General features: G+C 40.6%; 1 protein-coding gene and 1 pseudogene across 1 annotated transcript in view; one reads left to right on the forward strand and one right to left on the reverse strand.

The window, feature by feature from the left end:
* The window catches only part of Cd36 (CD36 molecule), a 77984-nt gene extending 57848 nt beyond the window's left edge, over nucleotides 1-20136 (reverse strand). The window contains exon 1 of the mRNA XM_013350449.2: nucleotides 20074-20136. The gene's annotated coding sequence lies outside the window, so the exon portion shown is untranslated. The remainder of the gene's footprint in view (nucleotides 1-20073) is intronic.
* Nucleotides 8310-10411, forward strand: LOC101993159 (annotated as a pseudogene).
* Nucleotides 20137-20518: the final 382 nt, after the last annotated feature.

Consider the following 20518-nt stretch of genomic DNA (forward strand, 5'->3'; position numbering starts at 1 on the left):
ATGGATAATTCAAATCTTTCATGCAGTGCTTTGGATAGCATGAAATGTTATCCAATGTTCCTTTGATTAGCATCTTGATTCCTGTGCTGTCATGAGTGTGTAGTGACTACCACAGTGGTCTTTGCTCTACAGCTCTGATGTGAAAACCCATACTCATTTCCTACAATATTAAATAAAAAGACAAAAGCATCAGTCACCTGACGAAAACATGTAAGGTAAATTTTAAAAACAAATAACTAAGAAAGCTTTAAAATAATAAAATAAAAAATATTTTAAAGAATGAAATACTTTATGACTAATGCCTTCAGAAAACCAAACGACGGAACAAAAATACACATTCTAGTCATCGAACTGCTGAAATGGAAATCTATGAGGCCATGAAAGACCCAAATAAAGCTAGCGATTGTGAAACTAATGCAGCAGAGATAAAATGAAATCTTGGGATAGCAGTAAGCTAGTAGAGAAAAGCCAGTTTTGCAAGATGGGTTGCTATTGTTGAGGTGCAGGGAGAATACTGTTTGTCTATCAACCTCTTCCACTGTGATTTTGCTGCTTCTGGGCACTGTGATGGCTTTAGTCTGGGACCTTGTTGAGTCTACCCTCTAATGACTTCGGCTGCTCATGGTCATATTTTATTAACCTGTGACAAACATTCGCTGCATATGGAGCCCCTTCCTATGCCTCACCAGTTTTTGAACTTCTTTCTAATTTGGCAGAAACATAATAACATGGAAATTCAGGTGTTGAGTAGCTGGAGATACTGCCTGGCAGTTACAGAAGAGACTGCATTGCATATGTCCATTCCAAATGTTAAACTTCCTCAAAGGTCCAAATTGAATAAATTCATTTATTTATTATTTAAGAAGTTAGCTTTTTTTCCAATGCTACAATTACCTGGGACTGTATTTTAGGAAAGTAAATTTATAAAGCTCTACATAAAAACCCTGTCTCAAAAACAAAAAGAAAAAGAAAAGCCAGAATAAACCTTATCAGACTAACTGATAAATCACTTTGCCAAGTACTACATATTATACAGATAAAAGCCACCCACACAAACATTGCTTTCTCTGTAACCAAGATTATAAAATATTGTTCTTGCCAATGATTATGATGTCAGTGGATTATTTAACAGTATTCTCATAAGAAGACAGTTTCTAAATTCCTTTTACAGCCTATTTTGAAATTCAACTAACTTTCTTTGGTAACATAATTCAGTATAATTTTCATACATCAGAGGATAAACTTTTCATAATTGCTAAAAGAATGTGAAGTAATGAAGCTGAACACTTCTGAAAGAATAAAAGTTTTAACACGAATCATTTAGAAAACTTAAAGGTAAAGAGAAGACAGTGTGAGATTTATTGCTCTCAGATGAGTAGAACACATTAATAATTTTATGATGTATTAATTCTGATAGAACAGAATGGCAGAGAAGTGTGACTCCTTGTACTGGCAACACTTTTGTGATTTTACAAGACTGAACAAGGTTCTGGATCCTCAGAAGTAAGAAACAATGTGCCCCACATCCTTAGAATTCTTAACTATAAATTTTTACACTTAATATACAAGATTAAATTTTATCTTGAGTAGACAATTGGCTGCAATTATTTTATATATCATTCTTCCTTACCTTTAATATCCATTGAAAATAAATATTATTAAAAATTATATATTTGTTGTTTAATATATTGAGATATTTACATATAATTTCTTCAATTCTTAAATAATTTTCATTTTGTGTATTTTTTACTATTTCCCAGTTATCATCCTTGCAAGTCTAGACAGTTTTCTCCTTTTAAAATTATCTTTGTTAATAACATTAAAAAGCAAACTAGTGTTGATGTTATCACCCCACAGGACTTAGGAACCATCAAAGTAGAGGGTCTAGAATGAATGGAAGGGTTCCACTAAAAGGAGGAGTTCTGTGAAAAGTCTTCCAGACATGAGAGAACCTCTGCACACAAAGCTTCCAGTAGCTATGAATACTTGCATGAGATCAAGGCAATTAAAACATCCATCACGTGGCAATGACGACTTCAGGGGACCTATCCCGAGTCAAAGAACTACCAACTGCTGCTAACTTCAGAATCAGGAAGCCCTCAATCAAAGAATGGATAAAGAAAATGTGGTACATTTACACAATGGAGTATTACTCAGAAGTAAAAAAAAATGGTAACATCATGAAGTTTGCAGGTAAATGGATGAAACTAGAAAAAAATAGTCTTGAGTGAGGAAACTCAGACCCGGAAGACAAACATGGCATGTCTTCACTCATAAGCTGATATATGATATAAAGCAAAGGATAACTAGGCTATAATCCGCAGTCCCAGAGAAACTGGGTGACAAGGAAGACCCTAAGAAGGACACACATGGGTCACCCTAGGAAGGGGAAATAAATAAGATCTCTTGGGTAAACTGGGGGTGGGCAGAAGAAGAATTTTAAAAAAAGAAGAAAAGAATAAGACATAAGGTTATGCTTCCTGACTCTGTAATATGAGAGGTACTGAAAGTCACAGTGCTAAGGTCTAACTATTGACTGGTTTTCCTCTGTTTCCATACCACAATCACTGCTAACATAAGATTTATAACTGATTCTCCTATGCACAAGTAATTCAGTTACAGACCATAATCTGCTATCACATGGTTAAGTGTTACTCTGACACTATTGAAAGCGAAGAAAATCTTGAGTAAATCTGAATGTACTTTGTGTCAATTGATTCACTTGACTAAAGGTCACTAGTTCTGGAGGTCTTAGAGCTAAGCAATGTCTTATTCTTCCACTGGCTCCAATGTAGTGGACATGTTGACACACCAGTCACAATGGACACGCTTGCCTAAGTTGCATCTTAGGATCTTGTGGGCCGCCTTTGTCTGTTTCAAGTGACTGACCCTACACTGGGGTCTGAGAAGGTATCAGATGGACTGGTGTCTTTTTGATGTATCTTCAATTCTTAGAGCTTGCTAAAGCTTCCACCTTCTGAGTATGTTCCCAGTGGAATCCATGAAGTTTGCTTATATGCACATCATCATCATCATCCTCATCCTCCTCCTCCTCCTCATCATCATCCATGCCCCAGCAATGCTTAAGCATGCATGGGCAGCTCACAAATGGTGGTTCTCTAGTTGTTCTTATCCTGGGCAGTCCTAGGTGCTTTTGTTATTGTCATACCCAGGTTCCACAGTCTTCCTTTATGTTGTCTATCCAATAATTTTTGGCCTTCCTCTTTGCCTTTTCCCATGTACTCCTCTATGTAATGTTATTTTTGTGTATCTATTTTTCATAACATGGCCGGAGTATCTCAAATGCCGTTGCTGTATCCTATAGTTTACTTCTTTCTGTAGACAGAGATGTTTCTTAAGGTCATCATTGAACAGCCTGTTTCTCGTGTGACACCTAGAATCCTCCTGAGAGATGCAGAAGTTATGTATTTTTTGAGGTAAAAGCATGTGATGCAAAAATACTGTTTGAATTCAAAGACAGCCCATGACACATACTGGAAAGCTCTATTAGAGAACCTCTAAGAATTTTCCTAAGGCAATTTCACAAAGCCATTACAGAGGAAACTACAAAAAGAAAAGAAAATGTCTAACTTCTAATTAAGAAGAAAGGAATTTCTTAAGGAACTGGTACTAGGATGCAAAGAAAAAAAGTCTTTAAAATATACTGGATTTAATGAGAGGAACAGGACTACATAAAATAATGAACTTGTGTCAACAGAAGACCACACATTTTCTTGTAATGCAAGACAAAGAAAAGATATTGGTGGTAGAATGTGTAATTCAGAGGCAGGAAGGGAGTAATATGTTGGAAAATTGACAGAAAGCAAGGAAACTGAATGCAGACCAGAACTGCGTGGTTCTTGTGTAATACTGTAAGAAGTTTGAACTTTATGCTGAGAACAGACTCGTGCCATTAAGTAATTCTAAGTAAAGAAAACCAACAAGTTAAGAGACTTGCCTAAAAGACAGTGTGTAAAGGAATGAATTGGGATGGCTGTTCCTCTAGGAGGCCTTGACCTGAAACATGCATGCAGTAGAAGAAAGATGCATTGTGCGCAGTCTCAACAGGGCATGGTTACCTGGGAATGTCCCTGAGGTTCGACATGGCAGCAGAGAGAGCTGTGCAATCAAAAGCGAACTGCAAGAGTCATCCCAATGCATTAGAGATGTGCTCTCACTAACCACTTCTGGCGACCCTTGGGGACATAACAATAAGGGTAGAGAAAAAAAAAAGGAACAATGGGAACTGAATAAGAACAAAGCAGGTGTTTCACTAACAGCAGACAGAACACTGAAAGTCAAAGGAAATCGAGGTCTTAGTACTTCCTGTACACCAGCTTTACTTGAAATGACAGACAGTATAGATCTAACACACAGCAGTGGTGATAAATGATGACTTAATATCTTCAATTAGTGTTATCAAATGAATAACACCTTAATTTTCCATTTTCTTATTTTGGGTAACAGGCTAGAGTCCAGGGATAGGAGATTTAGCTGCAAAGTTTAACTTCAATGTGTTGTAGAACAAGGACAGCAGTTTAGTGTCTCAAATATAAGATTAGGGGTGGGAGTTTTGGATGGGAGATAGAGGAGGTAAGAGTCTGGAGCAATAGTCAAGAAGAAGAACCCTTCCCCAAGGTCAGAGATCAATAAACAGGAGATATGAATCATTTTATCTAAATCTTCTGAGATCTCATAAAGGGAAACAGTAAATGGTGTTATTGCATAAGGCTTCTGTCTTGGGAGTAAGTGTTTAGACCATCTCATTGGACAAGAAATATGACATATAAATATACCATGATTACTTAAACTTTAGGAAGAAGGAGAAAAAAAGGCATAGGAGAAGGAGAACAAACAATGAATCCAAACACAAAACAAGTAGATGCTCCAAGAAATGCCCAGGATAATTTTACAGTTAAAACCTGTCACTGTGTTTGAAGAAAAAAGCTGCTAAGACACCAGGGAAATTAAGAGGAGATATAAACAAAGAAATTACCCTAGCACAATTTTCATAGCTATTTTAAAATATCTGTGATGCTAAAGTATTACATATTCAACTATAGAATATTTCTGTTAAGTCAATTAGTGTTGTATTTTTTCCAATTCAAGTAAAAATCTATTGCAAAACTAGGCATACAGAATAAACTTTAACAACCTGGAAATTGAGTAATACATTTGCTGTTGTATTGACATTACAGATAATATTTGTCTATGTAACTATGCAGCTCATGTTAACTATATGCAAATCTGATGCTGAAGAAAAAGGACTCTAAGAGAAATTTTTATTTTCTCAAATAACCGCTGGATATTTACATTCATTTGCAAATATGCATTATAACGACAACAAAATGTCAACTCAATAATCAACACATTGGAGTGTAATGGATTAAAAGGGTAACCATGGATTATGTTGGACATGAATAAACCCAAGACTTAAGCCTCTAACACTTAAAAGTATTTCATCTGTACATGCTGTATCCAAATCCAACAGAAATCAGAAATGTCTACAGCACAATTCTGTATGTAAGTATTATGGGGCCTCCTATTTAGTATAGGCAACTAATGATTCTTAGGAGAACAAGAATTCACTTTCTCCAAGAATGAGCCAATTAATTTTTTGTCCTACCAAATGGAATTCCCTGAAATCATACATATTCTGGGAACACTAAGAGTGTTCAGCAGGTTGTACTTATTCTATTGAACCTGTGTGTGTGTGTGTGTGTGTGTGTGTGTGTGTGTGTGTGTGTGTGTGTGTGTGTGTGTGTGTGTGTGTGTGTGACAGAGAGAGAGAGGGAGAGAAAGAGAGAGAGAGAGAGAGAGAGAGAGGGAGAGAGAGAGGGAGAGAGAGAGAAAGAGAGAGAAAATAATAAAACAAAAAGAAACCATAATTTGAGGCAGTGAGAGAACTTGGGGGGAGAGGACATGAGGGGAATTGGAAGAAGAAAGGGAAGATAATGTAAATATGTTTTTATTTTTAAGTTACAATAAAAAGTAATATTTTAATATCACAACTCCTATTCTGTATTCTGTAAATAGTTTTTTATGGTTGTATGAAATAGATTCATGTGTTTTTCTTAAAAGCAGAAATGATAAAATATCACCCTGTGAAACGATAAAACTTGATGAGAAAAAATAAGCAGTCTTTGTTTAGATGTTAACCTCAAGAAAAATTAATGGGCAAACTATGAAGTTTAATCAAAATATCTTTTTATATAATGTGATAAATGCAAAAGTAGAAAACAATGTACTCTTTCTTTTATGCCAGTTTTATTTTATTGCTAAACATCGTGTTCAAATTAGAGTTATATAGCAATAGATCATTCCTTTTGCATTTTACTGATTAAACTAGTAGAAAAAGAGTGGAATTTCCTCTTTCAGTACTCCTTGTGTTTTGCCTTTATCATGGGTTTGGGGGGGGAGTGTACAAAATGAACTTTATTAGAATTCTATTCCAAAGTTGTGATTTAGATATAGAACGCATAAAGTAAGTTTGCCATGAGATGTGGAAAACAACCCAACTTGTGGGAGCTGATCAGTTGACATTGCCTGACTGCCTCGGCTGGACTTCCCTGTTCTTCTTTAGATAATAGCCTTGTAAGGTCATGCTGAATAAAGACATAAGAAGACCACTCTATAATCATATGAGAACACAGGAGAATTGTGAACAATGTCGAAGCCACGGAAACCACAATTCCTTTACCGTCTAGTGTGCAACTCCATCCTTATCAATGACAGTTCCAGTATTATTCTAGTCTTCTCTCTCTCTGCCTGGAGCAGATGAGGACAAACATAAAATGGCCTTATCTCACTCTCTGCCTCAGCTCCCCTTAGCTTCATAACCCGTCCAAATCTATGAACCCAAATTCAAATTCTATCACTTTTTTTTTATTACAGAGCTTCTGTTATTGTTTGGATATTAAGAAGACCCAAAGCTCGTGTGCTGAAATACCATCTCAGGAATGTTCCGGTTGAGACATTTGAGAGGTGACTGGGATGTGAGGGCCTTATGTTCATGACTGGATTAGTTCATTCATGCATTCATAATTCCAAGGAATACTGTGGAGTGACAGAAACTTTAGAAGATAGAGTTGGTAAGAAACAGGGAATTATATTTCTTCTCCTCCTGTTACTATGCCTCTTTTAATTCCACTTTTGCTCTATCAAATAAATTCTTATATAAGACTCTGCCTCACCACAGGTCCAGAGAAATGGAGCTAAATGACAAGGAGCCAAAGATTCTGTAAGGATGGGTCAAACAAACCATCCCTACTTCCGCCTAGCATACTCAAGTATCTTTCCCCAGTGTTGGAAAACCATTCCCTGTAGTATAGGTTACCTCTCCGGAATAAATAGCAAGTCTATCCACAGGGGTTTCTGTTGGTCACTCACTGAAGACAGGGACAATAATAGGGGACTTGAGAAAACCTGATTCCAAAAGTGCTGATAGGTGTAGGAGTACAAGCTCTGAGAATTTTCAGGAAGTGCAAATCGACATTTAAGGGTTGAGAATGACAAGAAAAAAAAAAACATGAGGTTGAGATAAAAGCTAGAGTTAGAAGTCACAGGAAAGTCTTCCTACCCAGGGGCCATGCAGCTCCTTAGAGCTTTGTCATAGTTCTGTCTCAAAAGAAAGGCAGGACCTGTGTGTCCTGCACTCACGGGAAGGAAGCCTAGCCACAACACTAAAAATTCTGTTAGCAGGACGCCACTTATGGGAAGGAAGCCTAGCCACAATAGTAAATATTCTGTTATCCTTATAGAAGAGTCCATCAGAAAGGATAATGTGATTTGAGAACTAAAAATCCTCACAAATAATAATTAGTAAAATCATAATGAATACATTTTTAAGTAGCATTTTAGAAAGAAATAGATAAATGCTGTTGGGACTAATTGAGTCCTGGCCTTCAGCTCCTCTTCTCTGTTTAAAGCCTTCTAATTGAAGTTACTAGGAGCTGTGCCTGGCCTAGAGGACCAGAGGATGGGATTTTCACCTGTTGGCAGGGTATTTAAGTCTCCATGGTGCTATTAAAGAGGGGCTTTTGGTACCAGTGTTGGAAGGTATGTGTGTCGGTCTGTCTCCGCGTCTGTATTCTCAACCTCCAGTCCCTTGACCAAAGCTCGAGAACTGGGTTCTGGCGCATAGAGTGCAGACGGGGGTGGTGGTGCGTGGTGATTGGAGGTTCCATTGAGATTTGAACTCCATCGCTGGATTCAGAGTCCAGAGTACTTCCAGCTTCTCTAAGAGCACTCTATCTCTTTCTGATACCACACTGTCAATACAGAGTGAAGAGCCCTCGGCTAACTGACAATATGGAGAGATGGGAACTGGACAGTCTTAACAGCCAGTTTCTACAGCATGGCAGTCCCCGCGGACCCAGTGTACCCCCTGGTGTGAACCCTTCTGTCATGGGAAGAATGATGGGCCCCTCCGGCCTCTCTTCCATGGCCATGAACCCTACCCGGGCAGCAGGCATGACACCCTTGTATGCAGGACAGCGACTGCCTCAGCATGGGTACCCTGGGCCTCCTCAGGCCCAGCCACTGCCCCGACAGGGCATCACGACAGCCTATTCAGAGGTGTACCCTGGGCAGCAGTATCTGCAAGGAGGCCAGTATGCAGCCAGCACTGCCCAGTATGCTCCTGGTCCTGGGCAATCCCCTGGCCCTGCCTCCTCTTACCCCGGACACAGGCTACCCCTGCAGCAGGGCATGGCCCCTTCCCTGTCTGCACCTGGCTCCACGGGACTGCACTACAAGCCCACAGAGCAGTTCAACGGGCAGGGCGCCAGCTTCAACGGGGGCAGCATCAGCTACAGCCAACCTGCCTTGAGTGGGGAAGTCAAGTCTCCTTTCCTGCCTGACCTCAAGCCAGGCCTCAGCTCTTTGCACCCATCACCCTCTGGAAGTGGCCCTTGTGATGAGTTGCGCCTGACCTTCCCAGTTTGAGATTGGGTGGTTCTGGAACCCTTCCGCCTGCAGCACAACCTGGCTGTGAGCAACCATGTCTTCCAGCTCTGAGATTCTGTCTACAAGACCCTGATGCTGTGGCCTGACCTGGAGCTGCAGTTCAAGTGCTACCACCATGAGGACCAACAGATGAACACTAACTGGCCAGCGTCTGTGCAGGTCAGCGTCAATGCCACACCCCTCAGCATTGAGCGTGGAGACAACAAGACTTGGCACAAGCCCCTCTACCTGAAGCACGTGTGCCAGCCAGGCCGCAATATGATCTAGATCACCATTACTGCCTGCTGTTGCTCTCACCTTTTCGTGCTGCAACTGGTACACCGTCTGTCTGTCTGCTCTGTGCTGCAGGGCCTCCTCAAGAAGCGCCTCCTGCCAGCTGAGCACTGCATCACCAAGATAAAGCGGAACTTCAGTAGCGGCACCATCCCTGGGCCCAATGGAGAGGATGGGGTGGAGCAGACGGTTATCAAGGTGTCCCTGAAGTGCCCTATCATCCATCACCTTCTGCAGGATCCAGCTGCCAGCCCGTGGTCATAACTGTCGCCACATACAGTGCTTTGACCTGGAGTCATACTTGCTGTGAGCGGGAGACCTGGAGGCACCCTGTGTATAATAAGACGGCCTTGCTGGAGGGTCTGGAGGTGGACCAGTACATGCTGGGTATCCTGATTTACATTCAGAACTCAGACTATGAAGAGATCACCATCGACCCCACGTGCAGCTGTACCTGTGAAGCCTGACCTGCACATCAAGGAGGAGCCAGATGGGCCAGTGCTGAACTGCTGCTGCACTGTGAGCCCTGCCCATGTGCTCATGCCCAGTGTGATGGAGATGATCGCAGCTCTGGGCCCCGGGCGCTGCCCCCTTTGCCCCTTTGCAGACCCCTTTTGGCTTCTGCCCCCAGCGACTACCCCAGCCAGGGTTCCAACTTCCTGGGGCCTGGAACCTTCCCAGGATCCTTCCCATCTGCTACACCCACCACCCCAAACCTTGCTGAGTTCACCCAGGGGCCACCTCCCATGTCCTACCAATATGACATTCCCGGCAGTCTCCTGACTGCAGACAAGTCTGCTCCTTGCCTCCCAGGCCAAATGGCACTAGCAGGCCACCTGGACCCACCCCATAATCCTGGACCACCAGGATTGCACTCCCCCAAACTCGGGCCACCCCAGGTTCCCAGCTATACCATCCAAATCCTCCCCCTCCATCCCAACAGTCCCCGGGTCAACCAAATATAGGTTGACCCATCAGTGAATTGGTCTTTAATCCTGCCATGGGCATGATGGGACCTCCCAGCATGACTGGAGCAGGGGAGGCCCCAGAACCAGCTCTGGATCTGCTCCCAGAACTGACCAATCCTGACCAACTGCTCTCCTATCTGGGTCCACCCGACCTCCCCACAAACAGCAGCGATGACCTGCTCTTGCTCTTTGAGAACAACTGATCGTCGGTTAGTCCCTGGCCTGGCGAGGACACACTCACAGATATCACCACAGCCTTCCCTTCTCACCCAGCCCCACAGGATGCCTGGCGGTTCTCCCTGAATCTCCTCATGCACACACACCGTGAGCTGGGGCCAGCCCCTGTTGAACTGGAGGCAGCCCTGTGCTCCAAGGGGCCCCAGGCCAGTGGTCCTCACACCCACCCTCCATTAAGCTCACTGCTACAGAATGGGTCTTGCGTGGTGCCCTGCAGGCCCCATCAGCTGCGTGTGTACACAACCCTACACCCCAGACTCACGGCCTTGAACTTGTCCTTCCGTCCTGCCTGCTCCCACCCGGCCTGCACCTTGTCCAGCACTGACCCCGTTTCTGCTTTTCCTCAGAAGAGCTGGCTGGCAAGGCTGGCTCCATACTCTTGGTCTGCCGCTCCAGTGGCTTGAGCCTGGCAGGCTCAGAAAGATACAGAGCACCAGCCTGGGGGGCGGGGGGGGGCTGGTGCTCTCACCCAGCAGAATGTGGTCCGCGGGTTCCCCCCTCCACCCTGAGCTTCAGGCAGAGGCCGGGGTGGGGGCGATAAAGCACAACAATGTACATAGTGTAGACATGCTCACAGCTGGGAGCGGGAGGGGCAGCTGTGTAAGCCAGCATGTTCCTCTGTGGACTGGCCTGGGCCTTCCCTGTGCTGTCTGCCCCTTACTGAATGCAGACAGCTCAGGGGGAGGTCGGAGGTTCAGCCCCTTTAAGGGTGGGCTTTCAGACACAGCTCTGAGTAAATTCTCCAGTGAGCTGCTCCCCCAAGTTCCTCTTTTCTGTGGAAGTGAAGAATTAGTACAGATGTGTTTTTTAAACCACCTCATCTCCACCCTGCGGCCCACACCCAGGTTGGGGAGGCCATTGCATCTGCAAAGGGCCTGGGCCTGCAAGCAGGGAACTGGCCTGTTGTGTCTCTTGTCTGTGTGATCTATTAAAGGACTCCCTCGTGGGGAAAAAAAAAAGTAAGAATAACAAACAAATTTGGCCTTGCTCTTGGGTAAATAACATGAAGGGAAAGTCTTTGACTTCTTTTATTAATGTGATATGAAAGACTTGCTAAATCTGTATTTATTATTAATGTGTGTGAATCTACACATCTTAGAATCTTGTGTGAGGGAACACTAATGAAATAGATCTACTCACTTTGTGCCCTGAGTTTGGAATAGTCAATGTGTTAGTGAGACATCTTGGAGAGCTCAGTGTTAGGCAAGCTTAGACTGAACTAGTAAGAGACATGATTCCCTGTGGAGGATACTAATATCGGTCATCCCTGTCATCAAAGCAGTCAGATTCTGGATATTTTCCAAAGACTTCTCCCTCATCTTTCCGAGTTGTCAAGAGTTCCCAAAGCATAGGGAAATTTAGACATCTCAGGTTGAAGCACCAATAGGCACATCTGTGCTCAAAAGGAAGCCTTCTTTTATTTCCTTGTTTCTTTTTCAGTAACTAGTTCTGTTGGGTCCTCTTTCAACTTGCAGTACAAGGAAGAAGCAGTGCTTCTGTGAATCAGACCACAGCTCTGTCTTCTCACATTGGCTCGCAAATATAGCTCATTGTTAGGATTCTCTCTCCCAAAAACTCCTGCATGTGTGCAGTAGACACAAAGCTTACTTTAATAAATTGGAATCCAAGTGTCTTTAAGATTAACACCAGCAACGGACTATTACTAAGAGCCATGCATAAAATTCTTACAATGGAACTCAAAAAAAGGAAGAATAATAATAAGTGTTATTACAACAATATAAATATAGTGAACTTTTTAAAGCAGGCATCAAGATGCCAAGTTCAGCACTCTAATGTTCACTGATTTCCGACAACTAAGCCTAGCCTGGTTTAATCTGTTAAACCAAGTTGTGTATTCTCACTGCCTGATTTCCTATGCTTGTTTGTTGATCTTTAATTTCATGAAACATTTAAAGCTCACTCAGACTCTGAGCATAGCTCTCCCTGTCTGGTGCATGTCCTTCCCTAATCTTATCTTGCCCTCAACCCTTTGCCTACATAGCAAGCACCCGTTGGCCAGTCATGCCTGCAACCGAAAACAAATTCCGATATGTCTCCCTTCTGTTACTCTCCCTGGCAGATTAACACCAAGCACACAGGCAAATTCCCTTTTGAACCTTTTTGATCTTATTTTTATTTTATGATTCTGAGGTTTTTGTATTCCTTTCAAATTATTTTTTGTTTAAATTGGCAATATATATGTGCACTTACTCTCATAACCAATACTTCACGTTTTATTTTTATTTTAATTTTGTTTACTTACTTAGTATTCTATGAGTAGGAGGGGTTTGCTTATATGTATCAGTTTACTATGTGCATGCATGGTGCCCCCACAGACCAGAAAAGGACATCGTAACCCCTGAAATTGGAGCAACAGGAAGCTGTGAATCAACATGTAGATACTGACAATTAAACCCAGGAGCTCTGGAAGACCAACAAGTACACTAAAACAGTGATTCGTCTCTTCAACCCCTGGACTATTTTTTACAAGATTCTGTCTCATTCTGTAGTTTACGCTGAAATGACATGGCGATCTGCCTGTCTCAGCCTTTCCAGGGCCGGGATTGCAGAAATGGGAGATTGCACTCAGGTGACTGTTGGACTCTTAAATTGTATACAACTAACCGCAACACGGGTATCCTCCTCCAATAAGTCATAGGTAAGCAGGAGGGCAAAGTCTTAAACCCCTGATTGTGCTAGAATGTGACGTCTACTCCCCAGTGCCGAGAGTGAGTGCCAGAGGAAGAGAAAGGAGGGACTGATTGTGCACCGTCGGTGGAGGAAGACAGAATGTACTTGAGGGCTGTGGAAAGCAAGCCCAGGTACAGGAAGGATGGAGTCAAGTTCGGTAGGAGGCAAAAATAATTTTCAGATAGATGCATAATAAAACACACACTGGAAGACTAAATAACTGGAGAAACGGGTTTTTGGTGAGGTTTTAGTATGTTGTATGAGTTCTAGAGGTATAAATAACTAAGAAAGTAGGCATAAAAGGTGTCTTAAGTCTTTCATTAGCGTACAACACAGCAAATTCCTTTTAATACATAGGTATTCATGTTCTTATGTTGAAGTTGAAGGAGAGAACAGCCATTGAGGGGAAACAGCTGCAGGTATGTTCAGAGGAAGCTACTAATGGATCTAGGAAGGAAAAGCATAGCTCACTTAGCCAGAGGGTACGGGAAGAAACAATACGAAAGATTTCAGAAATATGGGTAGGTCAGGGGACACTAAGACAGTGAAAGAGATAACTGGACCATAGTAGGTCATTATCAAGAATGAGCCCCAGGATTTGGGACTGACTAAAAAGATAAGAGAAGGTACCGCTGACAGAGAGAGGAAAAGTTGGGAGACAAGTTAGTCCCGTCTGAATTTAAGATGAACACTTCTTTTCTAGCTGCAGAATCCTGGGTCAGTCACTTAATTACTCTGTTTAGTCATTTAAAACAGTAATAGTACATAGTACTTTTTAATCAGTGTAAAATTTTGTATTTATGTTATTAAAATCTCTTATCACATGAAAGTCACTGGCATAAGCATATTACTTATGCCAATTTACTTATTAATTTTCTAGAACTACCTTGCGAAAGATAGACATTTATTGCCCACATTTTACTGTGAAAAAAAAAGAGACTACAGATTTTACTATATGCCACAAATCACAGACCTGGGACTTTGGAAGATCTCAGCTTAAACATCTATGAGATAGGAATAAAAAAAGATAATTCATAATGATTTCCATTCAATACAAATCATTTCAAAATGGTTAGTAGAGTCTAATGGGGTTAGCTAATATGGGCAAGTAAGCATATTTTACCCATTTATTTATAATAAAAGAATTTAAAGAATAAAATTTATATGCAGATATTTTACTAAAACCTAGGACAGATTTAAATAAAATAAGTCACAAAGATTTAGGGAGGAACATTTCTTATATTTTTTTAATGAAACCATGGTCACTATGAAATAGCAGAGAGGCAAGTATGTATGTTGAAAGAGTTTAGATAGTTTTAAGTCAATGTGTGGAGTCTGAGCATCTGTAACTCAAGCACTAGACACAGAGATACATGATCCCAACATTAGATTATAGCTACAAGATGTAGATCAAACAATGAACTTGGATAAGGTCCCTTAGAAGATAATAGTTATAAAGGGGTAGACCCAGAAAATCTGAAAATTGGAAAGTGAATGGCACTCTCTCCTCACCAAATCTGTACAAGTGTATTGAATGTCTATTAGTCTGAGTCCTTTGCATAGGTCAGTAGACTTTGATTTAAAATTCTTTGAAGAGCCATCTCCACTTCTAATGTTTGATGACTTTGCCGTAAAATAAAATGTGAACATTAAGGGAATAGCCAAAAGTGGATTTCTATCAAAACACCAGGAAACAAACTCAGATTCCTTGCTGTGCCCTGGAAAGTGCACACTAAGCATTCTTCTCTTTGAATGAAAGAGCATTCAAATAGATTGCTTTTGTTTACTCTACAGAACTTCACCTTCAGAAATGCTCCCCCTGTTACTATGTACAGACGCTGTGTGTGGCAGAATTGAGAAGAAGGCAAAATGTCATCCTGGACACTCAAGAGGAATATTAATGGCCTGGAGAAGGTAGAGGGATACTTGTGGTCAACTACTTTTTGTTTTGTTTGTCTTTCAATGCAAGGATTTTCTTTTCCCTTGTTTATGCTTATTTTTCCTGGTGTTTGTTGATAAAAACAAAGTATTTTTGCACTACACTGTCATCGACTACAGGGCAAGGTTGCCACATACAGAAGCAGAGAAGACACAAGGGTAAACTTTCCCTTCTCTTCCAATAGTGACATAAAAGCAAGAGAAGAAATCAGCAGGTGCTAGCTGGAGCTCTTTGATTAGTCAGGCATATCTACTACATGGAGGAAAATGTGGTCACGCCTGAAAGAGCATTGACTGTATGAATTGTGGTCGTTCCTATAATAAAAGCATGAAAAATCACAATGAGGCAGGGGGAAATTTAATAACTCCTCAAGAAGATCTTTGTGCAAACAATGGGAAATAAAGTGTTCAGTGTTTCCATTGATTTTATCCTAAGGAAGGTGCATGTAGTAAAAAGAGTCTAGGATACCGAACACAGAAGACTGTCTATGTCTTGATGGCAAGTGGAAAAAAAGGAGTCAGACATCATTCCTGGGCAAAATGAATGAGCTTCGTGGACTCAGTCACTGAAGAATTTCCAGTAACTGGGTTTTCATTAAGAATCACAAAAAAAAAAAATGTAGAGCAATCTTTTCATCTATCTTAGAACTTATTTTCTGAGTGGATGATCTGTTTTATTTTGAGAAGCAAAGCTGAAAGCAGGTGGATTAACGTCAACAAAAGAAACAACCAAATTAGGAAAAAAACGATGGATAACGGTACAGACACAGGTGGTGATAATCTTTAACAACACCTAAGCCCATATTTCATTATAAACATTTCACAAAGCTCTGTGCTTTAGAGATCACATGCATGGATAGTTCTCAGGTTGATGTGAAACATGAGGTGAAAGAAGCTAATTATTAAATTATTCAAATGATTACTTTGCGACCATAGTCCTTAGTGGACATTTAAGATAAAAAAAAACTTTTAGTTATCACATTTTTAAATAATTAGGAATCCATTTAGAGGGCACTTGCCAATGAAACACTGCTCATTCTTACAAGAGAGACTTCAAAGGACCTTGCCTTTATGGGCCTTTTATTTCAGCCAGAAGTCCAACTCTGAGCAATACTACACATTCTTGTATGTGTGGCCATGCAATTCTGAAGCACAAAGCAATCTTGCTCTACAGGTTGGCTAGCATGGTAAGGATAAGGCCTACATCTGAACAGGCAAGAAAGCAAGCAATTCTGCCTCCTCCCCTTCTTTTATTACTTTCTTAACTATGTCTGTTGCCTGTTTGATCCTTTTTATTTCCTTCAGCAGACTGCTCCACTGTTTATGGGAGCCGTAGGAGAAATCCCGGCAAATGCTTCCTAAGTATTCATTATTAATGCTTTGGTTTTATTTATTAATTACATCAGAAGGTTTCATTCTGTATAAACAAAACTGAAAACTTCTAAAAAGATACAGCTTCCTTAAAGGGGACAATATAGTCTAACAGTGTTCCCTGCTGTCTAAAATAGACACCTAGCTAGTTCTCATTCATGAATGGGTGAATCTAAATACAATTATCCCAACAAGTATTGCTGTTTTATGTTTTCCTCATCATCTCACATCTTAGAAAGGCAGTTTTGTTCATTTAGTGCTTGCGGTTCTACGCCATGGAGCTACTGAACCAAATAAGCTGCTTTTATTACATCATTTCTCAACTTTCCTGGATGAGATGAAGCAAGTGCACCTTGGGTTGGCATTGACTACATTCCATACAACATGGAACTAACTTTCCCCAAAGGACAAAACTGATCTCTAAGTGAATTGCAATCAAATTGAATGACATTAATTAAACCACATCTTAAACATGACAGGATAGTTACGAGTTGATTTTGTGGTGATGGTAGCTTTATTTCTTTCTTTCAGACAATTTCACTGTTTAGTCCAGGATGTGACCTGTAAGAGTGATCCTCCTGCCCGAGTCTCCTGATGAAAGTGCAAAGAACAACTTGTCCACTGTGTCCCAATACCTTTTTGAACTTGCTACAAAAATCTGACAGGACCATAAAATTTATACTTGACACATTTGAAGAAAAGACATATCAAGGACAGAAACAGTGATAATAGTTGTCCTTAGTCCATGTTTAAACCTTAAAAGCACTGAATGGCAAAGCAGTCTCTTCCTGGAAGGTCATGCCCTGGTTTTTGGTGAATGCAGCCAAGTGGTCTCATATGTCCCTTCCATCATCCTGGCAATTTCCTGCCATTTCTTCTTTTGTATACCAGTGCCTCTGTATCAAAGGTCTGTGGGTACATCACAAAACATCTTCAACTATTTAGTAGAGAATTACAAAGCAGCTAAGTAAAACTGCTATATTTTTTGCACATTGTCCATTTTGTAAAAGACATAAAATAGAATTTACCCTGTTCTTCTCCTTAAAAGATTACTGGGGCTGAGGACCACTTGGTAGACTGATTATATGGCATTCATGCATGAAGTCCTGGGTTTGATCATCAGGACCATGTAAAGGGGCTTACAAGCCCGTACCTGTAATTCCAGCAGTTGGGAGACAGAGAAGAGGATCATAAATTCAAGTCACCCTACCCTACCTACCCAGTGAGTTTAAGGACATGTTTGGATATTTGAGATTCTGTCTCCAAACAAGCAACCAAAGGTGTCAACAATCTCTAGCAGACTGCTAGCCCTTCACACATGATTTCACTGTCTCACGCTCTGTTCCGCAGAAAAGAATTGAAATAGTAGAACTGTTTCCTGAACTTATAATACCTTCTACGTTCCCTGTATACTTAGAGTTTGTGACTATTTCCTGTTTTCACAGACTGCTTGCAGGAACGATCTCAAGGACTAAACACTCTTTAAAATCCAGATGTAAAAACTAATGCATACTACAGACTCTTTCCCAACAGTCTTCAACATGAAAACACAGGAACCCACAAACATCTTTTCCTATTTCAAGTTACAGGAATTCTTTTTCCTTAACATTTTCCCTGTTTTTGGAAATAGACTTTTTTTTCTCCCATAAATGAATCCTGATTTTAGTTTCCATTCCTTCTACTTCTCCCTATTCTTCCATACTTCCTCTCCCATCAAGATCTAATTCCTTTTTCATGCTCATTAGAAAACAAACAAGATACTAAAGAATGATAATTAAAATATAATTAATTTATTACAGTATAAAGATAAAACAAAAAATAACACATCCAATATCAGAATTGGGAAAAAAAAAACAACAAACAAAAAGGTGAAAAGAGAAGGAATGGCAAACAGGTTCACTCATTCACATATTCGTGAACCTTGTAAAAACACTAAACTCGAAGTTGTAGAAGCCACAATATATATATACACTAAGGATCTGGTGCAGATCCATGAAGGCCCTCAATTTTCAAGAATTGTTAATTGTAAATATTGTAACTTTTCTAAGCCGACAGAAGTAACCATGAAGGTAAATTTTCCAATACTAAGAATGTCTGATTAAATTTCTAAGTAGTCCTCTTGAAGAAGAATTGGCCCCGAGAAGCGCAGGGAAGCACAGTTACATCGATCCTCTGATAGTATTTGTTTTTCTGTCACTCCTGGGGTGACCCTACACCTACCTTTGGAACTAATTTTACAGCCCTTGAGACACCTTTCCCCTCTAACAGCCATCTTCTGAGTCCTAGCGCTTGTCATTTTGCTTTTTCCGAGGAAAAATTGTTTTCCTCTCCTCAAGCACTTGATCTCTTTCCTAAACTCTCACACCATCCCATTACAAAGTGGTCCTTGCCCTTTATGTGTGGATCCAATTTCACATAATTAGTGGTTATGAAGTACATCATTTGGAGCTATTTCTCCTTCCTCCTCTCAGGCTCAAAGAAGTCTCACTGATCCACAAATCCACTCTTATTCTTTAGGTATACCTGAGAAGAAAGCAGGTGGCCTGTTTGTCTTCATTTGATCCAGAGTCCTTCATATTTTGGAGTTCTCTCCCAGAGAGAGATAAAGACATCTACACCTTTGTAAGAATCAGCCGGACTTCCTTACACAGAAGTAAGCCTCATCCCATACAGCGGTTCTCCAGGACAAAAGTCAGCGACAGTGACGTTTCCCAGTAAAGACGCGTATCTAATTCAGTCCAATTTTTTTTTTTCAAAATAGACCGGAAAGTCAGAATCAATTACCATGTCAGTATTGGCCGATATTTAACCAATTAAGCACCAGGCTAGTTTTACGTTATGAAAAGTTGCTACTCTAGAATTATTTGCATTTCTTTATATAAAGCACACCATTAGAAAAGTATCTGCTGCACAATGAAATCTTCCACTGACCCACGAAGAACATGTCTGGGGAACACTGGTCAATGTTACCCGATCACCAGTGATTCCTACATTCATGTGTGGAAACCCTTCTTTCCTAGTCTACTTTTCCAGAGCTAAGAGTGTGAAGCTTTCCATGACTTTTGTGCATTAAGTCTGTGGTGACTGGAAGCCAGAAAACATTTCAGAGCATTTCCACAAAGCTCCTTCAGTTTCTATTCTGTGTTTTAAAAACCATTTCTGTGACCTTTAAGCAAAAGACTCTAATTCATTGTTTTAGAGTTACATGATCAAAAGATCATCATATTCTGGAGAGCCTAAAACATAAACATATCTCGTTGTGGTATGAAATAAGATTTAGGCGTGGGAAGTAAATTTTGAAAATATACAGAAATATATATTTCAACTGAAATTTGGTAAGAACTTTGCTTCCTCATATAACCAAAAAATGAGATATGAAATTCTAAAGGGGAAGTCTTATAGAATAAATTGGGAGATTTGTTAATCTAAAATTGAAGGGTTCAAAATTAAATTGTCTTTATCTTCTTAGTTGCAGGCAAATAAGCTTCTTAACAGAAGCATTACATATTAAATTATTGTTTCAGATAGCATACACTTTCTCAGAGAGTTCATGTTATTGTTTCATAGATAACAGTTCATCAACTACAAAGACACAGTTACATTCCTAAATAAAAATAATTCTGCTCACCAGCTTCTAGAAGAGCTTGCTTGCCGTCTGAGCATTTTAAGATTTGCTTCAGGGAGACGGTTGAAGGAGGCACAGAAAGTAAACATACCAGACCCACAGCCCAGCAGCTGAGAACTCTGGGAGGAGACACACAGGGTCTCAACCATTCATTTGTCCTCCTGGCTATCCTGACATCTGACAGCCACTGACATTGTGAGCATTCCAGCACTACAGACACAGGCCGGAGAGGAGATAAATATAGGACGCTGACACCTGAGCCAAATGAAATGAAAGCTAACATGAAAAATCACCCTCATTTTGTGCCTCAGTTTTGGTAAATAAAACCCGTAATCCTCTTCCTGCTGAAACCTTTCTATGTCACGCAAGAAATAGTTGCTGAGCTTATAAAACACAGACATTCAAAATGACCCGGGATTACTGGTAGGTTTGCTTCTCATGATTCTCA

The sequence above is a fragment of the Microtus ochrogaster genome, chromosome 26, assembly GCF_000317375.1.
Source record: "Microtus ochrogaster isolate Prairie Vole_2 chromosome 26, MicOch1.0, whole genome shotgun sequence".
NCBI lineage: Eukaryota > Metazoa > Chordata > Mammalia > Rodentia > Cricetidae > Microtus > Microtus ochrogaster.